The sequence below is a fragment of the Arachis hypogaea genome, chromosome 19 (assembly GCF_003086295.3).
Source record: "Arachis hypogaea cultivar Tifrunner chromosome 19, arahy.Tifrunner.gnm2.J5K5, whole genome shotgun sequence".
NCBI lineage: Eukaryota > Viridiplantae > Streptophyta > Magnoliopsida > Fabales > Fabaceae > Arachis > Arachis hypogaea.
This window is the reverse complement of record NC_092054.1, coordinates 120,708,772-120,723,001: the sequence shown is the minus strand read 5'-3', so window position 1 is coordinate 120,723,001 and position 14,230 is coordinate 120,708,772. Positions and strand designations below refer to the sequence as shown.

The window sequence follows — 14,230 nt, the reverse complement described above, 5'->3', positions numbered from 1 at the left end:
TTTATTATTCTCATTAAAGTTGAATGCTAAATTCAAAAAATCATGCCAATCAGCTTAATTTCAAGTGCAAAAAGGAAAAACAACGTTGTTTTAAAGAGTAAAGTGAGAATCATCAACCTAAATTGTCAAATTAAAAATGAATTAAGACAGATATATCAATTTTGCACCAATATCCCCAATGCAATTGACGGACCAAACATGAATCCCCTGGCTTAATCTATTTTTGGCAAATCAGAACCCAAAATAGAACTTATAACCTTAAAAATTAGAAACAATACACATTTAAAAGCTAAAACTCCCAAATTAAAAATCATAAAATAAGAACCCTAAACTGTAGGATACCTTCTCACAAAATCACAAAGTCAATTCATCACAAATTGAATAAAGAACAAATTTAGAATTCAACACTAATAATAAAAACCAATGCTCAAATGCAATTCTGCACGAGAAAGATTCTAACACAGACAGAACGGCAGAAATTGAACCAGACATAGAAAAATCCTAATTAAATATGAAATTGTGATATAGAATCCTAATTAAATTTAACACAGGCTAATGATTAGGGAGTGGGGATTAGGAACCCTAATTGCCTAAAAATTAGGAAAAAAAACTAAAAGCCTACCTATTGTGATGAGGAAAACCGAATTGAGTAGGGAAGGGTGGATGGAGAAGAGGCGGCACGAGTAGTAAAGGAGACATGGAACACAAGAAAGCAGTGGCGAGCAAAGAAGCAGATCATGGTGAGATGGCGGTGCGATGTAGGAGAGCTACGACGTCGTTGTGAAGCCGCAAAGTTATAAAGGCACGCAGTGCGTCGTAACAGAGTCGCGGTGGTGGTGTGGCGTAGTAGAGTCGTGTGAGGATGTGGTGCAAGGAGAAGAGAAAGGTATGGACGAGGTTGAGGAAGAGAGCAAAGAACTCTCTCTTAGCTTTCTATGATAGGAGAAGGAAGGCGCGGGTGTGAAAAGGGAAAAAAAATTCCCAAGTGTTATAGCATGCATATATTAGGAAACACTTATAAATCGTACCAAAAACCTAACAATTAGACCACTTTTGAAAAGCGTTTTCTTTAGTGAAAAAAATGTACCCATAGATATTAAGATAAGGCTAATGATGCCACAACTGTATTTCCTATTCACCTATAAAATGGTAACACATAAAAAGCATAGCCTATTCTATGAATAGGCTACGCTTTTCAAATGTAGCTTAAAAAAGTATGGCTGAATGGGTGTTTTTGTAGTAATGTATATGAATGAATGCGTGTTGAATTACGATAAGAGAAACTTTTGGGCCAGCAATTTTTAGTATTTTGGCTATCATTTGGCTAGTATAAAATACTAAATTGTCATTTTATTAATTCATGTGTGTAAATTCTGAAAAACGTGGTTGCAACTTTTATTGATTCATGTGTGTAAAACTCTAGTAAATATATGTGTAAATTATATATTTTTTGTGTGCAAAATGTCTATAAATAATATGGCTACAAATTATTGTTGATTAAGTGTTGTCCAAAAAATAATAATATTTGCTGACCATGTAGCATTATTCTTACGATAATATTACCTCAAAAAATAATAAAATTTCATCTAAGATAATTTAAGATATGAAGAGAAGATAACTACAACGTTTATTTAATATATAGAGCAAACTAAACAAGTGTCAAAAAATAGAAGAAGATCTAAAACGAACGATTATATACGAATAGTTAAAAAATCTAAACATTTGATCTTACTGTAAATATGATTTATAAATATGATATGAGAATGTTATTTGACCATGCAATGAAGCTTACGTAATAGAATAAGATTTTGTTATCATTGTTAACACTTAGAAAAAAAAGATTAGTTTTGCAAATTGACCGAATAAAAATCATATGCTAACTAAAATTTACAATTGAATCCTTAAAAATTAAGGGGACAAGAAAACAACTACTTTATTTCTTTGTCTCCATTTAATAACTAATTCTCGTGTAGTTTTATGAAAATAGATTAAGTAAAGAAAAATTAAGATAAGAGATTAAGGATAGGTAAATTTGTGATAAGTAATACAAGAACTGAAGATAAAAAATAGTGGGAAAGAATAAGTGTTGAGATTTTCGCTAATGATACGTACTTCAAGTGTTTGTGATATGAAAAAGAGTTCAAATATTATTTAAAAATTATTAGTTTATATTTAGAATGTTAAATTTAATTTGATGTATTTTAATTTTGTAAATTTAGTTATTATATTGGGTTTTATGTTAGTAGGCTTAGGGTTTTTTATTTCGATCTAATAAAAGGTTATAAATAGCTCATAAACTATGGTAGTCGTCAATATTGAGTGATTAGAGAGGTGGCAAAGCACTTTTTTGGTTTCGTGATAAAACCATGGTGTGGACAAGTGAGGTTGAGGAATTAGGTAGAAGGTTGAGGAGACTCTTCAATTCAATTCCCAAACTATGGTGTGGACAAGTTAGGTTGAGGAATCCCTTTCTTATTGTATTAAAAAATTGGGTAGAAAGTAGAGTGATTCTCTTTGTATTCAATTTTTTCTATCCTTTTTTATTTCTATTTCAATTATAATTTATCTTTCCTATTCAATTTTAATTCTTGTCTTTTTTAATGGTAAAGAAATAAAAGGATAAACAAGACAAGAATTGAAATTGAATAGAAAAGATAAATTGTAATTAAAATACAGAAACAAAAAAGAATAGGTTGAGATTGAATAAAAAGAGAATCGCTTTACTTTCTACCCAATTTCTTGACGCAACAAGAAAGGGACTCCTCAACCTAACTTGTCCACACCATAGTTTGGAAATTGAATTGAAGGGACTCCTCAATCTTCTACCCAATTCTCTATGCAACATAAAGTCCAATATAATAACTAAATAAACAAAATCACAATACATTAAATTAAATTCAACATTATAAATAAACAAATAATTTTTAAATAATAGTTAAACTGTTTATATCATGAAAACTTGAAGCACATATCAACTAATGTCACAAAAAGATGAATGAGCTCTTTTAAAGTAGACAAGGGTTAAGTAGAACTTATTGTTAGGTGTTCTAAATATTTTTAAATTTCTTTAACTAAAAATGGGTATAGGAAAGAAGTTGATCTCCATAAATTAAGGTAGCAGTTCTGACACTATTTCGGGTGTTTGTGTCAAAGAGGTGTTCATATAAAAGAGTGCTCATGACATGTAACATTAGTAAAAGGGCATCTAATTTTGTTTATTTCTAACTAAATGGCATTCTCTACACTTCAAATCCAACCAATCAATTTCTACCAATTTAGTTCCCACTTAAAGAGAAATTCAATTCCTTAGGTTATTCTTTTTGAGTTTCATCCTTTTGGCCCAACACCTATAAGAGAAACTTTACTTGTTTTTGGCCATATTTTGGGTCATCTTAGAATTATTCATGCACAATAAAATTCCACTTTTGGTGTACAACCATAAGTCCCATGCAATTTTTGAGGATATAAAATATTTTCTCAAACTACATATTTTTTATCGTCATGCTTGTTAGCGTGTTTTGAGACATCAGATGTTCTTTGTCTTTGTATCTGAATACAATTATTTTTCTTCTCATGTAACCTATCTCAGTCCCCATGTATATTAAATTGTTACTTTTGGAATCCATTACAGGGGCTCCATGACAAAAGTTCTTCAACCTACAACTTAAAAAGTCATATCGTCATTTGTACATGTTTTCAATGGTAACACAAATAGAAAAAAAATAAATTAAAAATTATGAGTGATGAGCGGATATTTTATACCCTTTTTGGCACTATTTTTATATAGTTTTTAGTATGTTTTATCTGTTTTTTATTATATTTTTATTAGTTTTTATTCAAAATTCATATTTCTGGACTTTACTATGAGTTTGTGTGTTTTTTCTATGATTTCAGGTATTTTCTGGCTGAAATTGAGGGACCTGAGCAAAAATCTGATTCAGAGGCTGAGAAAGGACTGCAGATGCTGTTGGATTCTGACCCTGCTGCACTCGAAGTAGATTTTCTGGAGATACAGAAGCCCAATTGGCACGCTCTCAATTGCGTTGGAAAGTAGACATCTTGGGCTTTCTAGAAATATATAATAGTCCATACTTTGCCCGAGATTTGATGGCCCAAACTGACATTCAAACGCCCAACAGAGATGGCACCAAAACTGGCGTAAAACGCCCAAACTGGCACCCAAGCTGGCGTTTAACTCCAAGAATGGCCTATGCACGTGTAAAGCTCAATGCTCAGTCCAAGCACACACCAAGTGGGTCCCGGAAGTGGATTTCTGCACTATCTGCAGTTAGTTACTTATTTTTCTGTAAACCCTAGTAACTAGTTTAGTATAAATAGCACTTTTTATCAACTTTTATCATCTTTGTCTACCCTAAGACTTTGGACACCATTGTACATGTTTGGAGGCTAGCCTCACAGCCATGCCTAGACCTTCTTCTCTTATGTATTTTCTACGGTGGAGTTTCTACACCTCATAGATTAAGGTGCAGAGCTCTGCTGTTCTTCATGAATTAATGCAAGTACTATGGTTTTTCTTTCAATTCACGCCTGCTTCTTCTCAAAGATATACTCTTGTACTTAATTTAGTTAATTCAGAATAAGGGGTGACCCGTGACAATCACTCACTATCTTCATTATTCGCTTAGCCAAGATCCGCGTGCCTGACAACCACAAGCGGTCTACATGATGTTCAACGTAGTCATTGGACGACAGCCGGAGTATATTCTCTTGGGTATCTAATACACGGACCGAGTCCGTGAGATTAGTATCTTCGTGGTATAGGCTAGAAGAATGGCAGCATTCCTGAGATCCGGAAAGTCTAAATCTTGTCTGTGGTATTCCGAGTAGGATCTGGGAAGGGGTGACTGTTACGAGCTTCAAACCTGCGAATGTTGGGCGCAGTGACAGTGTGCAAAAGGATAGAGAGATCCTATTCCGACGCTAGCGGGAACCGACAGATGATTAGTTGTGCAGTAGCTGTACATGGTATTTTTCATCCGAGACGAGTAATTTGACAGTTGACTAGCCGTGCAGAGATCGTACCTGGTATTTTTCATCCGAGAGGATCATACAGCTTGCCATGGAAGGGAGCACGCATGATTGGAAGAAGGCAATAGGAAAGCAGAGGTTCTGAAGCAACAAAGCATCTCCAAATGCTTATCTGAAATTCCCACCAATTAATTACATAAGTATCTTTATCTTATTTTATGTTTTATTTATCTTTTAATTATCAAAGCCTCATAACCATTTGAATCTGCTTGACTAAGATTTACAGGATGACCATAGCTTGCTTCAAGCCGACAATCTCCGTGGGATCAACCCTCACTCACGTAAGGTATTACTTGGACGACCCAGTGCACTTGCTGGTTAGTTGTGCGGAGTTGTGAAAAGTGTGATTGCAATTTCGTGCACCAAGTTTTTGGCGCCATTGCCGGAGATTGTTCGAGTTTGGACAACTGACGGTTCATCTTGTTGCTTAGATTGGGTAATTTTATTTTATGTTTAAGCTTTTTATTTTTAATTTTCGAAAAAAATTTATAATAAATATCTGTTTTCTAAAAATTCATCAAAATTTTTAAGAATGAATTCCACCTTCGAGCTTCATGATGGTATGTTAAAGCTTGGCTGGCTATTAAGCCATGTCTAATTCTTTTGGACCGAAGCTTTAACTTATCATATTCATTGGATTGTTGTATGTATTTGTTATGCTAAAGCTTGGCTGGCCATCTGGCCATGTCTAATTCTTTTGGACCGAAGCTTTAGAATAACATTGCATCAGCCTTTGGATTCTCATTTATAATTCTATGCTAAAACTTGGCTGGCCATTTGGCCATGTCTAATCTTTTGGACTGGAGCTTTAGACTAACATGGTATGAATTCTGGAATTCTTATTAAAAATTTTGAATTTCTTTAATTTCTTTTTCCAAAAAATTTCGAAAAATACAAAAAAATTAATAAAATCATAAAAACCAAAAATTTTATGTTTCTTGTTTGAGTCCAGTGTCAAATTTTAAGTTTGGTGTCAATTGCATATTTTTAATTTTTCTAAAATTTTCGAAAATTTCATGCATTATGTTTTTCTTTGATCTTCAAGTTGTTCTTGATAATTTTCTTTTTTTGATCTTTACATTTTCTTGTTTTTTATATGCATTTTCGAATTCATAGGGTCTAAACATTAAAAATTTCTAAGTTTGGTGTCTTGCATGTCTTTCTTTTCTTAAAAATTTTCAAAAATAAGTTCTTGATGTTCATCATGATCTTCAAAGTGTTCTTGGTGTTCATCTTGACATTCAAAGTGTTCTAGCATGCATTATTTGTTTTGAACTTAAATTTTTATGTCTTGAGTCATTTTGTTGTTTTTCTCTTTCCTCAATTAATTCAAAAATAAAAAATAATATCTTTCCCTATTTTTCTCATATATTTCAAAATTTTAGATTGACATAGTCAAAGATTTTTAAAATTTAGCTGTTTCTTGTTAGTCAACTCAAAATTTCAATTTAAAAATTCTATCTTTTCAAATCTTTTTCAATTTTCTTTTAATATTTTCGAATTCTTTCTTAAAATTTTTCAAAATCTTTTTCATTTTTCTTTTAATGTTTTCAAAAATCGTTAAACAAATTTTCAAGATTTTTTTATTTCATAATTTTCAAAATTATTACTAGCATTTAATATTCTGATTCAAAAATTTCAAGTTTATTACTTTCTTGTTAAGAAAATTTTGGTATGCGAAATTGTTACTCTGAGGTTGTAAAATTTGTTGTTCGTTCTCTCCCTGGCAATGGCGCCAATAACTGGTGCACAATACCATGGTCCAAGCATAACTTCACAACTTCGCACAACTAACCAGCAAGTGCACTGGGTCGTCCAAGTAATAAACCTTACATGAGTAAGGGTCGATCCCACAGAGATTGTTGGTATGAAACAAGCTATGGTCACCTTGTAAAACTCAGTCAGGCGGATATCAAATGGTTATAGAGTTTTCAAATATTAATAATAAATAAACAGAAAATAAAGATAGAAATACTTATGTATATTATTGGTGAGAATTTCAGATAAGCGTATAGAGATGCTTTCGTTCCTCTGACTCTCTGCTTTCCTGCTGTCTTCATCCAATCAGTCCTACTCCTTTCCATGGCAAGCTTTATGTAAGGGCATCACCGTTGTCAATGGCTACATCCCATCCTCTTGTGAAAAAGGTCCAAATGCTCTGTCACGGCACGGCTAATCATCTGAGGTTCTCGATCATACTGGAATATGATTCACCCTCCTTTTGCGTCTGTCACTACGCCCAGCACTCGCGAGTTTGAAGTTCGTCACAGTCATTCAATCCCTAAATCCTACTCGGAATACCACAGACAAGGTTTAGACTTTCCGGACTCTCATGAATGCCGCCATCAATCTAGCTTATACCACGAAGATTCTGATTAAGAGATCCAAGAGATATTCATTCAATCTAAGGTGGAATGGAAGTGGTTGTTAGGCACGCGTTCGTGGGGAATGATGATGATTGTCACGTTCATCACATTCATGTTGGAGTGCGAATGAATATCTTAGAAGCAGAATAAGTTGAATTGAATAGAAAACAGTAGTACTTTGCATTGATTCATGAGGAACAGCAGAGCTCCACACCTTAATCTATGGAGTGCAGAAACTCTACCGTTGAAAATACATAAGTGAAAGGTTCAGGCATGGCCGAGAGGCCAGCCCCCAAAACGTGATCACAGGATCAAAAATACAATCCAGGATGATCATAAGATGTAAATACAATAGTAAAAAGTCATATTTATACTAAACTAGTTACTAGGGTTTACAGAAGTAAGTAATTGATGCATAAATCCACTTCCGGGGCCCACTTGGTGTGTGCTTGGGTTGAGCTTGAATGTTACACGTGCATAGGCTCTTTCTGGAGTTGAACGCCAAGTTGTAACGTGTTTTTGGCGTTCAACTCTGGTTCGTGATGTGTTTCTGACGTTTAACTCCAGACTACAGCATAGAACTGGCGTTCAACGCCCTTTTGCGTCATCTAAACTCGGCCAAAGTATGGACTATTATATATTGCTGGAAAGCCCTGGATGTCTACGTTCCAACGCAATTGGAAGCGCGCCATTTGGAGTTCTGTAGCTCCAGAAATTCTACTTTGAGTGCAGGGAGGTCAGAATCCAACAGCATCAGCAGTCCTTCTTCAACCTCTGAATCTGATTTTTGCTCAAGTCCCTTAGTTTCAGCCAAAAAATACCTGAAATCATAGAAAAACACACAAAATCATAGTAAAGTCCAGAAATGTGAATTTAACATAAAAACTAATAAAAACATCCCTAAAAGTAACTAGATTCTACTAAAAACATATTAAAAACAATGCCAAAAAGCGTATAAATTATCCGCTCATCACAACACCAAACTTAAATTGTTGCTTGTCCCCAAGCAACTGAAAATCAAATAGGATAAAAAGAAGAGAATATACTATAAATTCCAAACTATCAAAGAAACATAGCTCCAATCAGATGAGCGGGACTTGTAGCTTTTTGCCTCTTGAATAGTTTTGGCATCTCACTTTATCCATTGATGTTCAGAATGATTGGCATCTATAGGAACTCAGAGTTCAGATAGTGTTATTGATTCTCCTAGTTCAGTATGTTGATTCTTGAACACAGCTACTTTATGATTCTTGGCTGTGGCCCTAAGCACTTTGTTTTCCAGTATTACCACTGGATACATAAATGCCACAGACACATAATTGGGTGAACCTTTTCAGATTGTGACTCAGCTTTGCTAAAGTCCCCAATTAGAGATGTCCAGGGTTCTTAAGCACACTCTATTTTTGCTTTGGACCTTGACTTTAACCGCTCAGTCTCAAGTTTTCACTTGACACCTTCACGCCACAAGCACATGGTTAGGGACAGCTTGGTTTAGCCGCTTAGGCCAGGATTTTATTCCTTTAGGCCCTCCTATCCACTGATGCTCAAAGCCTTGGGATCCTTTTTATTACCCTTGCCTTTTGGTTTTAAGGGATACTGGCTTTTTGCTCTTGCCTCTTGGTTTTAAGAGCTTTGGCTTTTTCTGCTTGCTTTTTCTCTCTATTTTTTTTTCGCTATTTTTTTTTCTGCAAGCTTTGTTCTTTGCTGCTTTTTCTTGCTTCAAGAATCATTTTTATGATTTTTCAGATTATCAAATAACATGTCTCCTTGTCATCATTCTTTCAAGAGCCAACATATTTAACATTCTTAAACAACAACTTCAAAAGACATATGCACTGTTCAAGCATTCATTCAGAAAACAAAAAGTATTGTCACCACATCAATATAATTAAACTAAGTTCAAGGATAAATTCGAAACTCATGTACTTCTTGTTCTTTTGAATTAAAACATTTTTCATTTAAGAGAGGTGATGGATTCATAGGACATTCATAACTTTAAGACAAGTTACTAAATACTAATGATCAAGTAATAGGACACAAACATGGATAAGCACTTAACATAGAAAACGAAAAACAGAGAATGTAAGAACAAGGAATGAGTCCACCTTAGTGATGGTGGCATTTCCTTCTTGAGGAACCAATGATGTCCTTGAGCTCTTCTATGTCTCTTCGTTGTCTTTGTTGCTCCTCCCTCATTGCTTTTTGATCTTCTCTAATTTCATGAAGGATGATGGAGTGCTCTTGATGTTCCACCCTTAATTGTCCCATGTTGGAACTTAATTCTCCTAGGGAGGTGTTGATTTGCTCCCAATAGTTTTGTGGAGGAAAATGCATTTGAGGTATCTCTGGGATCTCATGGTGATGAGCTTCATGCGTCTCTTGAGATCCATGAATGGGCTCTCTTGCTTGCTCCATCCTTTTCTTAGTGATGGCCTTCTCTTCCTCAATAGGAATGTCTCCTTCTATGAATGCTCCAGATGAGTAACATAGATGGCAAATAAGATGAGGGAAAGCTAGCCTTGCCAAGGGGGAGGGCTTTTCGGCTATTTTGTAGAGTTCAAGGGAGATGACTTCATGAACTTCTACTTCCTCACCGATCATGATGCTATAAATCATGATGGCCCGATCCACAGTAACTTCAGATCGGTTGTTAGTGGGGATGATGGAGCGTTGGATGAACTCCAAGCATCCTCTAGCCACAGGCTTAAGGTCCAGTCTTCTAAGTTGAATCGGTTTGCCTTTGGAGTCAATCTTCCATTGAGCTCCTTCCACACATATGTCCATGAGGACTTGGTCCAACCTTTGATTAAAGTTGACCCTTCTAGTGTAGGGGCGTGCATCTCCTTGCATCATAGGTAAGTCAAACGCCAACCTCACATTTTCCGAACAAAAATCTAACTATTTCCCCCGAACCATGGTGAGATAATTCTTTGGGTTCGGGTTCTTACTTTGATCATGGTTCCTAGTGATCCATGCATTGGCATAGAACTCTTGAACCATTAGGATGCCGACTTGTTGGATGGGGTTTGTTAGAACTTCCCAACCTCTTCTTTGGATTTCATGTCGGATCTCCGGATACTCATTTCTCTTGAGCTTGAAAGGGACCTCGGGGATCACCTTCTTCTTGGCCACAACATCATAGAAGTGGTCTTGATGAGCTTTGGAGATGAATCTTTCCATCTCCCATGACTCGGAGAAGGAAGCTTTTGTCTTCCCTTTCCCTTTTCTAGAGGATTCTCCGGTCTTAGGTGCCATCAATGGTAATGGAAAAACAAAAAGCTTAAGCTTTTACCACACCAAACTTAGAATATTGCTCGCCCTCGAGCAAGAGAAGAAAGAATAGATGAAGAAGAAGAAGAAAATATGGAGGAGAGGAGGGAGAGGTGTATTCGGCCAAGAAGGGGAAGAGAGGGTTGTGTTGTGTGAAAATGAAGAAGAATGGAGGGCTTTATATAGGGAGGGGAGAGGGGTTAGGTTCGGCCATAAGGGTGGATTTTGGGTGGGAAATTGGTTTTGAATTTTGAAGGTAGGTGGAGTTTATGAGGTAGGTTTATGGGGAAGAGTGGATGGATGTGAGTGGTGAAGTGGTGATAGGGAAGAGAGATTGAGGTGATTGGTGAAGAGTTTTGGGGAAGAGTGTTTATTGGGAAGAGAGGATGAACATTGAGAAGAGGGAAGAGAGTGAGTGGTGGTAGGTGGGGATCCTGTGGGGTCCACAGATGCTGAGATGATCCTGTGGGGTCCACAGATCCTGAGGTGTCAAGGATTTGCATCCCTGCACCCATTAGGCATGTAAAATGCCTTTGCATGCAATTCTGGCGTTTAAACACCGAATTGATGCTTGTTCTGGGCGTTCAGTGCCCAGATGCAGCATATTTCTGGCGTTGAACGCCAGTTCTGTGCTTGTTTCTGGCGTTCAGCGCCAGCTTTCCTCACTGTGCATTTCTGGCGTCTGAACGCCAGGATGCTGCTTGTTTCTGGCGTTCAACGCCAGATCCATGCTCTGTTCTGGCGTTGAACGCCAGCCAGATGCTCCTTACTGGCGTTTAAACGCCAGTAAGATCCTCCTCCAGGGTGTGATTTTTCTTCTGCTATTTTTTTTTTATTCCGTTTTCAATTTTTATATTTATTTTGTGACTCCACATGATCATGAACCTAATAAAACATGAAATAACAATAAAAATAAATTAAAATTAGATATATAAAAATTGGGTTGCCTCCCAACAAGCGCTTCTTTAATGTCAATAGCTTGACAGTGGGCTCTCATGGAGCCTCACAGATGTTCAGAGCATTGTTGAGACTTCCCAACACCAAACTTAGAGTTTGGATATGGGAGTTCAACACCAAACTTAGAGTTTGGTTGTGGCCTCCCAACAACAAACTTAGAGTTTGACTGTGGGGGCTCTGGTTGACTTTGTTTTGAGATAAGCTTACTGTGCCTCTTTTACATGTTTACAGAAGGATAACCTTGAGTTTGAAACACAAGGGAGTCCTCATTCAATTGAAGGACTAATTCACCTCTGTCAACATCAATCACAGCTCTTGCTGTGGCTAGGAAGGGTCTTCCAAGGATGATGGATTCATCCTCATCCTTCCCAGTATCTAGGATTATAAAATTAGCAGGGATGTAAAGGCCTTCAACCTTTACTAATATGTCCTCTACTTGTCCATAAGCCTGTTTTCTGGAATTGTCTGCCATCTCTAATGAGATTTTAGCAGCTTGTACCTCAAAGATTCCCAGTTTCTCCATTACAGAGAATGGCATGAGGTTTAGTCCTAACCCAAGGTCACATAGAGCCTTCTCAAAGGTCATGGTGCCTATGGTACAAAGTATTAGGAACTTTCCAGGATCCTGTTTCTTCTGAGGCAATCTCAGTTGATCCAATGCATTCAGTTCATTGGTGAACAGGAGAGGTTCATCTCCCCAAGTCTCATTACCAAATAAATTGGCATTCAGCTTCATGATTGCACCAAGGAACTTGGCAACTTGCTCTTCAGTAACATCCTCATTCTCCTCAGAAGAAGAATACTCATCAGAACTCATGAAGGGCATAAGGAGGTTCAATGGAATCTCTATGGTCTCTAGATGAGCCTCAGAGTCCTTTGGTTCCTCAAAGGGATACTCCTTATTGATCATTGGACGTCCCAGGAGGTCTTCCTTCTTGGGATTCACGTCCTCCCCTTCCTCCCTTAGTTCGGCCGTGTTGACTATGTCAATGGCCTTGCACTCTCCTTTTGGATTTTCTTCTGTATTGCTTGGGAGAGTACTAGGAGGGGTTTCAGTGATTCTTTTACTCAGCTGGCCCACTTGTGCTTCCAAATTTCTAATGGAGGACCTTGTTTCATTCATGAAACTCACAGTGGCCTTAGATAGATCAGAGACTAAATTTGCTAAATTAGAGGTATTTTGTTTAGAGTTTTCTGTTGTTGCTGAGTGGATGATGGAAAAGGCTTGCTATTGCTAAACCTGTTTCTTCCACCATTATTAAAGTCTTGTTGAGGCTTTTGTTGATCCTTTCATGAGAGATTTGGGTGATTTCTCCATGAGGGATTATAGGTGTTTCCATATGGTTCACCCATGTAATTCACCTCTGCTATTGTAGGGTTCTCAGGATCATAAGCTTCTTCTTCAGAAGATGCCTCTTGAGTACTGTTGGATGCAGCTTGCATTCCATTCAGACTTTGAGAAATCATATTGACTTGCTGAGTCAATATTTTATTTTGAGCCAATATGGCATTCAGAGTATCAATTTCAAGAACTCCCTTCCTCTGAGGCATCCCATTACCCACAGGATTCCTCTCAGAAGTGTACATGAACTGGTTATTAGCAACCATGTCAATGAGTTCTTGAGCTTCTTCAGGAATTTTCTTTAGGTGAATGGATCCACCTGCAGAAGTATCTAATGACATCTTAGCTAATTCAGACAGACCATCATAGAATATATCCAGGATGGTCCATTCTGAAAGCATGTCAGAAGGACACTTTTTGGTCAGTTCCTTGTATCTCTCCCAAGCTTCATAGAGGGATTCACCTTCTTTCTGTCTAAAGGTTTGAACATCCACTCTAAGCTTACTCAGCTTTTGAGGAGGAAAGAACTTGGCTAAGAATGCCTTGACCAGCTTATCCCAAGAGTTCAGGCTATCTTTAGGTTGAGAATCCAACCATATTCTAGCTCTGTCTCTCACAACAAAAGGGAAAAGCATGAGCCTGTAGACTTCAGGATCTACTCCATTAGTCTTAACAGTATTACAGATCTGCAAAAATTCAGTTAAGAACTAAAAAGGATCTTCAGATGGAAGTCCATGAAACTTGCAGTTTTGTTGTATCAGAGAAACTAATTGAGGTTTCAGCTCAAAATTGTTTGCTCCAATGGTAGGGATGGAGATGCTTCTTCCATGTAAATTGGAATTAGGTGCAGTAAAGTCACCAAGCATCCTCCTTGCATTATTATTATTTTCGGCTGCCATATCCTCTTCTTGTTCGAAAATTTCTGTAAGGTTATCTTTGGATTGTTGTATTTTAACTTCTCTTAGTTTCTTCTTCAGAGTCCTTTCAGGTTCAGGGTCTGCTTCAACAAGAATATTCTTGTCCTTGCTCCTGCTCATATGAAAAAGAGGGAACAGAAAAATAATAATAATAGGGATCCTTTTTGCCCAAGTATAGAGGTTCCCTTATGTGAGTAGAAGAAGAAAAGAATGTAATGTAAAGAAGGCAAGAAGAGAAAATTCGAAGACAGATGTAAGAGGGGGTTCGAATTTGGGTGAGATGAAGTGTTAGTAGATGAATAAATAAATAGAAGGAGATGAGAGAGAAA

The 14,230-nt window shown here is 36.8% G+C and overlaps 1 non-coding gene across 1 annotated transcript; it reads left to right on the top strand.

Annotated features, from left to right (window-relative positions):
• The first annotated feature begins 13,379 nt into the window (after positions 1-13,379).
• LOC112781078 (small nucleolar RNA R71) lies at positions 13,380-13,487 on the top strand. Its single transcript, XR_003191874.1, has one exon. It is a non-coding gene; the product is annotated as a small nucleolar RNA R71 (small nucleolar RNA).
• The last annotated feature ends 743 nt before the right edge of the window (positions 13,488-14,230 follow it).